Source organism: Cupressus sempervirens, chromosome 2 (genome assembly GCF_028749045.1).
Source record: "Cupressus sempervirens isolate cs-2001-9-10 chromosome 2, ASM2874904v1, whole genome shotgun sequence".
NCBI classification, from domain to species: domain Eukaryota; kingdom Viridiplantae; phylum Streptophyta; class Pinopsida; order Cupressales; family Cupressaceae; genus Cupressus; species Cupressus sempervirens.
In genome coordinates this window covers 774,443,092-774,456,654 of record NC_143119.1, presented here as the reverse complement: position 1 = coordinate 774,456,654, position 13,563 = coordinate 774,443,092, and the positions used below count along the sequence as shown (strand labels likewise).

Genomic DNA, 13,563 nt, shown 5'->3' with positions numbered 1-13,563 from the left:
CATGTTTAATTCTATGTGAATTAAATATATACTACTAAAAAGATGTCCAATACCAATGCGATATCCATGAAAGAGTAAATAGTGGACACTTAATATTAAGTTTTGTCTTTCTTTTCTACAACAAGTTACTTTAACTCTATATACGAAGATGTTTACCAAGAGTACCTTCTTTAATCCATTTTTTATGGTGAGGAACATCTAGAACCATAGACAACATAATATTCTTCTTCTCATGCAGCAATATACTTTGAAGACATATTATTGATTTCTATATATTTGTGAGAATCTATTTGGTTTTAGGGCTTGGAGATGTTAAAAAGACACCTTAGCAAGTTTGTTGTAAAAAAGTTGAATGGTGAAACTTTCTCAACTTCAAGAAAACATGTTTATTTGCTTTTCAATATTTGAAGCCACTATGTATATATATGTGTGTGTGTGTATGTATACATATACATATATGATCATGTATATATACATACACATACACATACACCTACATATATACATATACACGTACACATACTCATACACACACACACATATATGTATGTACATATATATGTGTACACACACACACACACATATATATACATATTTGTATATGTACATATACATATACATGTGTATAGGTATATACACCCACACACACACACACAATATGTAGTATATATATACATACACACACGCACATGTATGTATTTATATATTATATATATACCTACATACATATACATATACATATACATATATGTACATATGCATATATGTATATATATGTACATATGTACATATATGTATATACATATACATATACATACATACATTTATATGCATATAGATGTATGTATGTATATATATATATATATATATATATATATATATATATATATATATATATATATATATATGTGCACGCACACACAGGCACATATATATACATGTACATATGTGTGTGTGTGTGTGCGCACACAAACATAGACACAAGCACAAACACACACACACACAAACACATCCATGCTTCTTCAAGATCACATGTGCATAATTGAATTCAATTAAGATGAGTAGACCACCATTCGGGCTCTGCTATGCCACTCTGATATAAACATTACTATATCCAAAACCACCAGGATCCCAAAGGAGCCAATCATTAAATAGATCCATAATCTTCATGTAATCATCAATCTCCTTAGGAACTTCACAACACATGTAGATCCTATTATTTTTATGAAAAAACACTTCACATGGAAAAATTGTAGTCATGCACGACTTAGGCACAACTAAAGGGTAAACTCCATATTCAACCAACTGCAGTTGCTCTTGCAAGGAATTGTCCATTGCATCTCCAAGAAGTTGAACAACCATCGATAGAACCTTCTCATTTGGAGGGCCATTGAAAAAACCCAAATTTTCATCAAGATGATCATTGGGTGTTGGTTTGACAATATTTGTGTCAGTATCTTCCTCAGGAATCTATTCCTTCATCTTTGTCTCAGGTACCAAATAGATTTTTCGTTTGTAGTAGATGATGTCATCGACTACCTTGTATCTATCGTCAATATCACACTACCTTGTATCTATCGTCCTGAATGTCGCCATCCATCAATTTGCATTCAAAAATGTTCTTGGAGTACTCGACCAACAGATGTGCCTTCCAGTCAGTAGGAGACCATATGGCATTGTTGGGTGTCATAGTGTGATCCGAGACTAAACTCTTAATTCTCCCAACAGACTCGCAAAATCACTAGCTCTGATAGTACTGTAATGTTTTGTTCTAGAGTTGCCTTATGAAGTCTCATAGTATGCTTCAGGTAGTCTTGTCGTGTGCTTTAGGCTTGGATGTGTGCTCCAGGTAGTATCCCTCAATGCTTCAGGTGGCCAGTGCTTCATATAGTTCTCCCTCAGTGCTTCATGTGGCCAATGCTTCAAGTAGTTCTCCCTCAGTGCATCATGTAATGACCCTTACTATAAAGGTCACTAAAAACCTAATACTGTACTGTGGCAATTCATCAAATAGTTTGCAAACGAGCTTTGATACCTTTGAAATGACCCTCACTAAATGAGACACTAAAGTAACTATACTGGAGAGTGGTTACTCATCATGAAACAAGACCAATCCTTATGCAATGGATAATGACAAAATTCAGGAAAGTGATTCAGTTGCAAGTAAAATGGTCATAACAAACTCGTTTTATTAACAATCAAATGGAGAATAACTGAGTCTGAAAAAATTACAACTGAGCACTGAAAGGAACCTGATAATTGAATAATGCAAGAGTTGATCCAAGCCGTCTATCTTCACAGACTGGATGTGGTGTCGTCTATACAATCTGCCTTAGAAAGCTAAGCTTGATCGGAATACGGGGTTCTCTCCAACTATTCAATGGATCATTGCTCTTTCGCTTGACGCCTATGATGTGATTGGAACCCGACCATGAGTATTTAAAATCAAATCGTTATTTGCTAAGGTGCCTGCATTGTCGGAAGTTGAATCCGCAGATTGTAATGCTCGTTATTTGCAGACTATATTGCTCTCCTGCTGATCCCTCTGCATATGCTTTTAATTTTATATCTATTTCTTGCTGCCTCCTGTTCGATATCCTCTGCCAAGTGTATCGCACACTTACTCCAAATGGCGAACTGGTCGGCTGAGTCAAATGGTATTTGTAGGTTGTTTCCAGCGATCCCATGAAATGCCCAATATTTAATCATGATTTTCGCTGAGTCCAGTAGAATCCACAATTAATCTCTTAACCTGCGGAGTATTCTTGCGATTTCTCGACATTGATTAATCTTCTGATCCCCTGCCAGTCCGTCTATCCTTGCGCGGCAAATTCTGACCCTTCCAAAACGGCGCCTGTTTGATTTAATTCGAACTCGGCTGTAGGGAATAGCGCTTCGATTTTGGTGGAAAAATTCGGCGATGTAATAAGCTCCAGTCTAGGTTCGGAATTAACTCCTAATTCTCTGCCACAAACAAAATAATATCTTCTGCCACACAATCCCTGCAATTCCTTTATAATCTCCAAATATGTGATTGATGTTGGTGTTATACTATAATCCGGCCTGCCAAATTCCGCTAGACTTTGTGCAAATTATTTCAAAACGACTTCTATACAAACAACTCCTAAATCAATTCGAGTCAGTTCCACTTCTAGCTCGACTTCAATGGTGTCACCCTATAACATGATCTCTGTAATTGCCCTCGATCTAGACTTCGGCCCTAACAATATACGAAAATGTTGGCTGGAAGGATGGCTTGGAAACTCGTTCTTTTACCCCTGATTTTCTCACACTGCGACTTCCTATATAGAATGCTGAAGAAGTCTTCTTACTCCTCTTGCCAACTGATCCTGTGAATAGCTTATATCTTCGAATCTCAATTCTCAGAATGATCCTCCAAAATTTTGGCCTTAAGCCACACATTACCGCCTTGATGAAATGACTGAATGTCACCTCCAATCTGCAATAATTCAGATGATATTTCACACCCTCAAAATTGCGTACCTATTGAGAGTTCTCGTTCCCAATGGCCAGTTGTGACAATTGTAGAAACCCTAGGTTCCACAATGCACATGTGATTGAATCACAATCTGATATCAAAAGAGAGATAAACAACTGCTTGATTAGAATGGAGCCCCGAGGTGCCTATTTATTCTTTTCTCTCCATTTTCTCCAGTGGCTTCTAGAACATTATTTTAATTTATCTATTAAGTGACTTTATAAAAAAATTTATAATTCAAGTCACTTTATTAAATTAATTAAATATAAAGTTATCTTTTAATATTTATTTATTTGATAACTTTATAAATAATTAACTTAATATCACTTATATATTTAATTAAAATAATTAATTAGCCGTCCTCATAAAATATTCATTATTTTGGACAACCAAATTAATTAAATTAATTAAATTAGACTGCCTCTGAAAATGGGGACATGACAGTCCTGAATGTCTGAATAGCCCTCCTTTCCACAATTCCGACTCTGGATACTGTGTCTATCAATTGTCCAAGATTGTGTCCTCGGAGACTTTGTACTGTACCTGTCCATTCTGGATAAAGTAGAGTGCTGATCACTCATGTAAGTCGGTTCTCACCCCACAGGATGGCAAGAAAACTGCTCTGATACCACTGTAATGACCCTTACTATAAAGGTCACTAAAAACCTAATACTGTACTGTGGCAATTCGTCAAATAGTTTGCAAACGAGCTTTGATACCTTTGTAATGACCCTCACTAAATGAGACACTAAAGTAACTATACTGGAGAGTGGTTACTCATCATGAAACAAGACCAATCCTTATGCAATGGATAATGACAAAATTCAGGAAAGTGATTCAGTTGCAAGTAAAATGGTCATAGCGAACTCGTTTTATTAACAATCAAATGGAGAATATCTGAGTTTGAAAAAATTACAACTGAGCACTGAAAGGAACCTAATAATTGAATAATGCAAGAGTTGATCCAAGCCGTCTATCTTCACAGACTGGATGTGGTGCCGTCTATACAATCTGCCTTAGAAAGCTAAGCTTGGTCGGAATACGGGGTTCTCTCCAACTATTCAATGGATCATTGCTCTTCCGCTTGACGCCTGTGATGTGATTGGAACCCGACCACGAGTATTTAAAATCAAATTGTTATTTGCTAAGGTGCCCGCACTGTCGGAAGTTGATTCCGCAGATTGTAATGCTCGTTATTTGCAGACTATATTGCTCTCCTGTTGATCCCTCTGCATATGCTCTTAATTTTATATCTATTTGTTGTTGCCTCCTGTTCGATATCCTCTGCTGAGTGTATCGCACACTTACTCCAAATGGCGAACTGGTCGGCTAAGTCGAATGGTATCTATAGGTTGTTTCCAACGATCCCGTGAAACACCCAATATTTAATCATGATTTTCGCCGAGTCCAGTAGAATCCACAATTAATCTCTTAACCTGCGGAGTATTCTTGCGATTTCTCGACATTGATTAATCTTCTGATCCCCTGCCAGTCCGTTTATCCTTGCGCGACAATCTCTGACCCTTCCAAAACGGCACCTATTTGATTTAATTCGAACCCGGCTGTAAGGAATAGCGCTTCTATTCTGGTGGAAAAATTCGGCGATGTAATAAGCTCCAGTCTAGGTTCGAAATTAACTCCTAATTCTCTGCCACAAACAAAATAATATCTTCTGCCACACAATCCTTGCAATTCCTTTATAATCTCCAAATATGTGATTGGCGTTGGTGTTATACTATAATCCGACCTGCCAAATTCCGCTAGACTTTGTGCAAATTATTTCAAAACGACTTCTATACAAACAACTCCTAAATCAATTCGAGTCGGTTCATTGCCCTCGGTCCAGACTTCGGCCCTAACAATATACAGAAATGCTGGTTGGAAGGATGGCTTGGAAACTCGTTCTTTTACCCCTGATCTACTCACACTGCGACTTCCTATATAGAATGCTGAAGAAGTCGTCTTACTCCACTTGCCAACTGATCCTGTGAATAGCTTATATCTTCGAATCTCAATTCTCAGAATGATCCTCCAAAATTTTGGCTTTAAGCCATAGATTACTGCCTTGATGAAATGATTGAATGTCACCTTCAATCTGCAATAATTCAGATGATATTTCACACCCTCAAAATTGTGTACCTATTGAGAGTTCTCGTTCCCAATGGCCAGTTGTGACAATTGTAGAAACCCTAGGTTCCACAATGCACATGTGATTGAATCACAATTTGATATCAAAAGAGAGATAAACAACTGCTTGATTAGAATGGAGCCTCGGGGTGCCTATTTATTCTTTTCTCTCCATTTTCTCCAGTAGCTTCTAGAACATTATTTTAATTTATCTATTAAGTGACTTTATAAAAAAATTTATAATTCAAGTCACTTTATTAAATTAATTAAATATAAAGTTATCTTTTAATATTTATTTATTTGATAACTTTATAAATAATTAACTTAATATCACTTATATATTTAATTAAAATAATTAATTAGCCGTCCTCATAAAATATTCATTATTTTGGACAACCAAATTAATTAAATTAATTAAATCAGACTGCCTCCGAAAATGGGGACATGACACATCACCTATACGATCCCTCCCTTCAGGCATCCCTTTCCAACATACCATACTACCTTAGACTTTCACCCCATGTATGGTCATCATTAGTATGTCGTACGACCATCTCAACACCATATGACCTAGTTAGCCCCCCTTACCATACGACCTCATTCCTTCCACACGATTACCAACTCCACCACCTTCGTACACCATCCTTCACCTCCATCATACAACTACACCTTTTAACCATACGACATCCCTTCTTATAACCGTACGACCATCACATATCCATCCCATCGTACAACCTGCCTACTTGAGTTGTATGATCACTTCTCCTCCCTCACTGTACAAACATAGGGACTAAAAGGAGTGGTGTTTTAGTAGTGCATTTCACATGAGGAAAATAATTCTGTGTACACCTCAGAAAAGGGACATTACAATCCTAACGACGAGTTCTCTATAAACATTGTTACTACTCTTGAAGTGACTAAATCTATGGAGTTGGACCATGATAGTGGAATGAGAGGCATTTTCTTAGTCTTGTTGGAGTTTTTACCTATTGAATGGTTTCTGTAGTGTAAATACACTGTCTTGGTGATTTTGTGTATGTTCTTTGCCTAGTATCATCTATGTTAATTTTCTTAGATATTGAGTCACATACCAATGAGTGTGCAGTGATAATCACATCTGTTTGAGGCAAATTAATAGTGTTTGAGGTATTCAAAGAGTTAGCTACTAATTATGTCTGTAGGCGATCAAATCCAAAAGAGTCTCTTGGGTTCTATAAATCTTGTTTTTAGATGGAATAGTCTAGGGGATAAAGCACTAGGTTGACAAAGAGTTTGTAAGGGTGTAATGGGTCTATAGTGGATATGAATAGAAAAAGGAAATAATAAGGCGTATGAATGAATTTGCTAATAATTTAAGGTGGACAAGTGATAATAAATGAGAAGTTTGAAAATGCTTGGCTCTTAGTCAATGTTACGATGTCAACAAATATTGATTTGATTATGTGATACGATCAATGATTGGGTCAAGATATCTTGTGTCAAATCTTAGAGACTTTTTTATTGATCACCTTTTATAATTGTTTTATTTGTTGATACAATCTTACATGATTTCATCATTGGGTGACACAATTGGGACTATAACATTGTGATTATATTTTATGTATTGTATATTATAAAAGCCTTCGTATTTTTTAAAAGGATTGTGTACATTAAGAAAATTGTGGTAAGAAGGTTAAAATAAAAATAATATTAACTTTCACTTATACCATTTTATTAGTTTCATAAAATTAGAAAACAAAGCATACACATACAATATACTTATATACTTATATGCAATATTTATCTACTTATCTAATAACAAAATATTAATAAATATATTCTTTTAATTTTTTTTAAAAAGAAGGTATGGCATAAACTTATAAAAAGACCTAAATTGAAATAGCAACAAATAAATTATGATTGTTAGAAAAAATCATAGATTTTTAGATGTAGATTTTTTTCTCCTTAAAATTATTTTTTAAGAATCAAGAGGTGCTGAATATTCATTTTCTCAATTTTGTTTCGACCATAAATCGAATCTAACTTCACTCACAAACCACAGCTTTATTAGTCCCTGCCTTATATAAGGGAGGGAACTAATGTTTTCGTTTCACCTCCACTTATTAATTTTTTTTCTAACATGCATCATTTCTCTAAAGTTTTTAGATTGAATATTTTTTAAGAATCAAGAGGTGCTGAATATTCATTTTCTCAATTTTGTTTCGACCATAAATCTAATCTAACTTCACTCACAAACCACAGCCTTATTAGTCCCTGCCTTATATAAGTGAGGGAACTAATGTTTTCGTTTCACCTCCACTTATTAATTTTTTTCCTAACATGCATCATTTCTCTAAAGTTTTTTTAGATTGAATTTTTTTTAATTCATTTATCATAATAAATACACTCTTACTGATTGGTGGAGGACTATTTTCCTGAGTATAATTGCTATTTTCCGAATCCAGAAAATACAGAAAATATTAAGAGGATAAGTATGTAGTTATTGAATTTGTCATACTTCATTTAATATCTTGTACAACTTTAGCAAGTGTTATAATGATTTTTTTGGGCTACGAGCCATGTCCAACCAATCGTTACATATTTCGTTTTCTTCTCCGCCTGGGAACGCTGAACGCACACTAATTTTTCCGAATTCGAGGTGCTCTGCCAAAAATGATTCCCTGAACCAACGAAGCAAAGAATCATACGAATTGAACCAAGAAACAAAATAGTCTGCGACCAAAATATAGCGTGACTATATTAGTCTCTATGTCGGCCCCGAGCTACGCATATATTTTAAATCTGAACACTTTGGATCATTATCATAAATTAAGAAAACATCTCGAAAGTGAAATTCATTAATATTATTATTTTTTATTTTAAAATATTAGACTCGCGGTCTTATTAATTGCTGCCAATAGATTGTTGTTTGAGGAGTGTGGAGATTGATAAGTTTTGTACAGAACATTCTGGCCTGTAAGACCTTGATTTTTTCTAGCAGTCTCCCTTTTGTTTTTTAATCGGTCTTTTTCCAAAAAGAAGATAAAATTATTTAAATATAAAGTGTATTCAATTTCTATCTGATTCAAAAACACCAATCGTCGTTTAATTGTAATAGAATGAGTTTGGATGAAGATATTTATGATTTATAAATTTAATTTTTAAAAGTTTAAAGTAATTAATATATATATTTTTGTTAATATCAATTTAATTAGACAACCTACTTTAATACAATAATAGTGAATTGGGAATGTAACATTAAAAAAATGTAGTTGCATTCATATTTATAATTTATTAAAAAGAAAAGAAAATGAGAGATTAGATTTTTTATTTATAATATATCTTAAGTTAGTATATGCATTTCAGGTCAAAAGATATATGTTTGTTTTTATTTTTTATTTTTATTTTTAAATTTTAGATTGAAGGGATCGGGTGCAGCACGTCCCCTGAGGGGGTGAAGATTTAGCCAAAAAGATATATGTTTGTTATTTTTAACAAACAAAAAAATTATATTATGATACTATAACTTATATTAATTTTGATCAAGATATTACTATTATTATTTATATATACATTTTTTATCTTTTCATTAAACATTTTACAAAAAATTCTCAAACATTATCTCAATATTCTATAAATCTATTAGATTTTAACAATAAAAAATAAACCTATCACAAATACATCATCATTACTCATATTCTTAATGAGTCATATGACTCTTAGTCGAAAGTCAATTGATTCATATCAAAAATTAAAATCATATTGAAGCTAGTTTTTTCCAAACTAGAAAATGTCTAGTAATAGGCAAGGACTAAGAACTCAGAAGTTTCATTTTAAGGAGACATTGGAGTTGCTTATGTATTGAAACAATGTTTATTAACTTCTACAAGCCATTAGTTGAGATATAAACGGTTGTTCCAACTGCAATTAGTATAATTTACATGTGACAAGTTTTAGTGTAAGAGTTGTGTTACTGTGCTTTTTAACTATTTACTAACTATAATTTAACCATCACATAAATCTACTTTTTTGTTTTTGACAAAAGGCAGGACTCAAGCTCCATCAGAGCTCTTGTTTGATAAAATAAAATGAACAACTCATAGATTACATAAAATAAAAAAACTCATAGGTCCCATAGCATAAGATAAACTTAAAAAATTGGAAGCTGGCTCTTTGCCTGCAATAAGACAAACGCCCATGTATAATATAAGAATAAAGATTCGAAAAAGAGTTGCATTTCATGAGCCATAGTAAAAGTGAGAAGAGTGGCACACAATTGGGTCTGAGTAAGAAAAATGGAATCGTGTCAAGCCCAGAATTTGATATCTGGGTGTTGAAGGCTGCATTCATTTGAATATGATTATCTGTAGACATCTGCACAAGACAAAGAAACAATATGCATTTATTTCGATGTAATTATTCGCAGACAGCTATACAAGACAAAGAAACATTATTCCATTCCTTAGAAACTGTAGCCATCAAATGAGGCCCGGACAGGTCCAAAATTCTATATTTGTTGGTGCCCTTTAAAATATTTCACGCTATGGAACTGGAAGTCATTCGTGAGAAAAATCTCCAAGCGAAACGTGGGCGTTGGAATCTGCAATGTTAGTTGCCTTAAAGGCCTTTCTTCTTGTGCTTTAGCGGCTGCAGGGGAGTGGGAGAGTTGGACCCATTATTCTTTTTCACGGTTACATTCAGAAAAAGACGAGGAGTTGTATTATTTGGGGATAGCTGGTTTGAAGGTACACTTACTTTTGTCCTGTCAAGAGACTTTTGTGGCAAGCCATCACTATAAATCAATCTGCCTGGTTGGCAAAACGTCTTGAAGTCTACAACAATGATACGATCCGATTTACACACGATTTTATTAAGGGCGAAATGAGGATTGGTTACTATAATGACAGAGCAAATCTTTCGATTGCAGGGATTGGTTAGTATAAAGACAGAGTAAACCTCTGGATTGCATCACCTCTGAACCAGATCTCCTGTCACATGATGAGCCTTGAACATGGCTTCATCGCCCATTGTTTCGCATGTGGGGGTTTGTTAAGATCGTACAGGAATATTTTCAAAGTTTTGGTTGAATACGATAATTGTCAGCAAAATAAATTGAAGCGTGTAATACTTTCCCAATAAGTGAAATGATTTGTAATGTCTATGAAATTAAGAATATCATAATAAGGAGATATTTTCAGAGTAAGTCAAATTGTGATGTCGTTATTAGATTCATTGACCCATGTTTCATGATTAAGTGGTTAGCACAAACTCATTTTTTATGAGAATGAATGGAACACTTAGCATTCATTACATCTAGGAGATGTTTACAATGAGAAGTATTGGGATTTTTTGGGGGGTCACCCATCCATGGGGTTGCAAGGAGAGTGGGTTTAACCATGGAGAAAACTCTACAGTTAAGTGTGCTCAAGTTGTAGTACTGGGATGAGTGACGTCTTGGTTAGTTCAGATTTAACCATGGAGGAAGCTCTCTAGTTAAGTGTGGTCGAGTTGGAGTAGTCACTAGGATTGGTGACCTCTTGGGAAGTCTCATTTTAACCATGGAGGAGGTTTGGTACTTGAGTGTGCTTGTGCTTGAGTAGGTACTTGGATGTGTGACCTCTTAGTCCTAATGCTTCACCTTTATGAACGTCAACTAGATGCAATGAAATGAATATTTTTATGACGTCCACAAGACCAAAGTAGTCTAAGGGACCAAAGGACCGTAACACTAAGCAATTTCTACATTTATTTCCATTTCCAATCTTTTGTTATGGATATTAGCGAAAAGTCCAACAGTTTGCTTGATCTTGTTAGCTTCAAATAAACTATGCATGTTATTCGCCTTCAAGATGACATCATAGCACATTAGGATGTTGTCATATGTTGTGCATTTAAGAAAAAATGCCATTCCATTTCAATTGCCCCTACCCTACAAAACATACAATTTCTCTCCTCCCAAGCCTCTTTGGGCCTCTTCCATCTACCTGTCTAACACATGAGGTGATAAGACCCTATTCGCAATGTGCTACTAACAACCTTGTCTTATCTTAAATAGCAGCCCCAAGATATGCTTTATCACCATGTTCCTAATTGAATTGTCTTCATTAATATAATAAGCATTTTTTATGTCCACATTTATATTCTAGATGTTTTCAAGTAACCAAATTATCTCTGAAATCTAACATAAAAACCCAAAACCCAAAACCCCAACCTGCCGTCCTTGCCCAAATTTTTTATACGAAACAGATGCTAAATGTTAATAATTTGTGTAAACCACATGGGTCAAATCGTTTGTTTCACTCCATTATCAAACCACTGACCGAAAGTATCTAATTTTAGAAACAAACGACAGTGCATATAAAACCACAAGTAGAGAGAGGGTTCCACCAAATGAAAATGTCAAATCCGTTGTAGGTGACTTTGATCGGGATAAGTAAAAACAGAATGAAGCATTATTTAGGTGTGGGATAGGGAAAGGTAGGACCCACTCGATTGGCGGCATTAACATTCTCAAGAGCATGAACATTCGAGTTTTCGCACGTTTCACCTTTTACCCTCAATATTGCCACGGAAGTGCTGCACAGAAAAACTATTCTCTGTAATTTAATAATCTTTAATCCAAAAATTGGAGTCAAATATTTGGAAAAGATTTGAAGATTATTTAGTGCAAGTCAAATTTAATATACAAAATGCACCTGAGTGAAGATCTCCCTGCTGAACTTTGGGATTTTGGGATCTTGCAAGAGTTTTTAAATCGCTCCTTTTTTTGGTTTTTGTCTATGCCATTATTCTCATTCGCAACTGCCTACTTTCGATTGACAAATAAGTCGGCATCGCATCTGAGGAAAAGGTGGAAAAGAGAACAGAAGTTTTGTTTGGTGTCTTCCATGATTAAGATGATTTGGAGCTGCGTTTAAATTTGTTTATAATGGCGCTCGCAGCAGCCTTCTCAGCTTTCGAGAAGGTACGTCTAGTAGAGGTACATACATGTAAATTTATGTGCTTGCTTTTTCGTAATTTTCAGTATCATTTTGTGTTTTGTGGCATTTTAGCATTGTTTTTGCTTCCTTCTAGCCTTCATTATGTTCTCTATTGCCTAACGTATATTCGCGCGTATAACAATATTTAGCTTCTGTTTTTGCTTCGCTCTAGGCTGAAGGAAATCTGTGTACGTTGAAATTGATTCAAAGTGGACATTTTAAAGCAGGTATAACAATTTTCAACATGCGTTGGTCTCCATTGGTTTAAGAATTTACATTGAATTGATATGATACGAAAGCTTCCCCACTTTGTTTAAGGAATCTGTAGTTTTAAGCAAGACATATGTTTCCTGTGGATATATTACAAATATATCACAAGTTGCAGAATACACCTTGCAAGGATTTTACATTCACTCTAGGAATGAATACAGGAAAATGATTTCCACAGCGTCAAATATATGCAGGGGTTTTCAGTTGTTTTTGATGACGCAGTTGCATTTACTTTGTTTCTCGCTGCTTGATTTGCATGAAGCAGTTCTGAGAGAGGAATTTTGCAGCGTGGCGAGAAACAAAACGAATTCGAAAGTGCATTTTTAATTGGCACGGCAAAGCTCTGTAACAACAAAAGTTTGTTCTTTCTAGTGCTTTTAAAACATATGCGCAGTTAAAAATCCAGAAGCCTTCCAGCGCACCTTCCGGAGCTTTTAAAACATGGCTGGGCGATGAGTCCTAGTGAAAACAGCTGAAGTTGTTTTAAATGGTTACTACAGTCGGAATAAATGCTTAGAATAAAATATAAAGTAGATCATGACCAAACAAATATGAAGAATATTTAAAAATAATAATACAGACATGCGCCAGCTATGCGAAGCGCATCAGATGATTTGACTATAATATCCAAGAAATATGCGTATTGCGCGTCCTACTTATTATTATTATTATCATTATCAACCATAACGGGTTTTTTTTAAGTCGGTG

General features: G+C 34.8%; 1 protein-coding gene and 1 long non-coding RNA gene across 6 annotated transcripts in view; one reads left to right on the top strand and one right to left on the bottom strand.

Moving 5' to 3' along the window:
• The window catches only part of NSH3 (inosine-uridine preferring nucleoside hydrolase family protein), a 238,367-nt gene that overhangs the window by 16,310 nt on the left and 208,494 nt on the right, over positions 1 to 13,563 (top strand). Inside the window, exons 1-2 of one of the 2 annotated variants that reach the window (XM_089815551.1) lie at positions 12,433 to 12,569; positions 12,758 to 12,812. The exons of the other annotated variant lie outside the window; for it this stretch is intronic. The gene's annotated coding sequence lies outside the window, so the exon portion shown is untranslated. Of the gene's footprint in view, positions 1 to 12,432; positions 12,570 to 12,757; positions 12,813 to 13,563 lie in introns of those variants that run through there. 2 annotated transcript variants of the gene reach the window in all.
• Positions 9,511 to 13,563, bottom strand: part of LOC149575764 (uncharacterized) — a 197,121-nt gene continuing 193,068 nt past the window's right edge. For 2 of the 4 annotated variants that reach the window (XR_016360226.1, XR_016360227.1), the window contains exon 4: positions 9,511 to 9,979. This is a non-coding gene — a long non-coding RNA (uncharacterized LOC149575764). The remainder of the gene's footprint in view (positions 9,980 to 13,563) is intronic. The other 2 variants (XR_016360228.1, XR_016360229.1) reach the window with 2 other exon arrangements.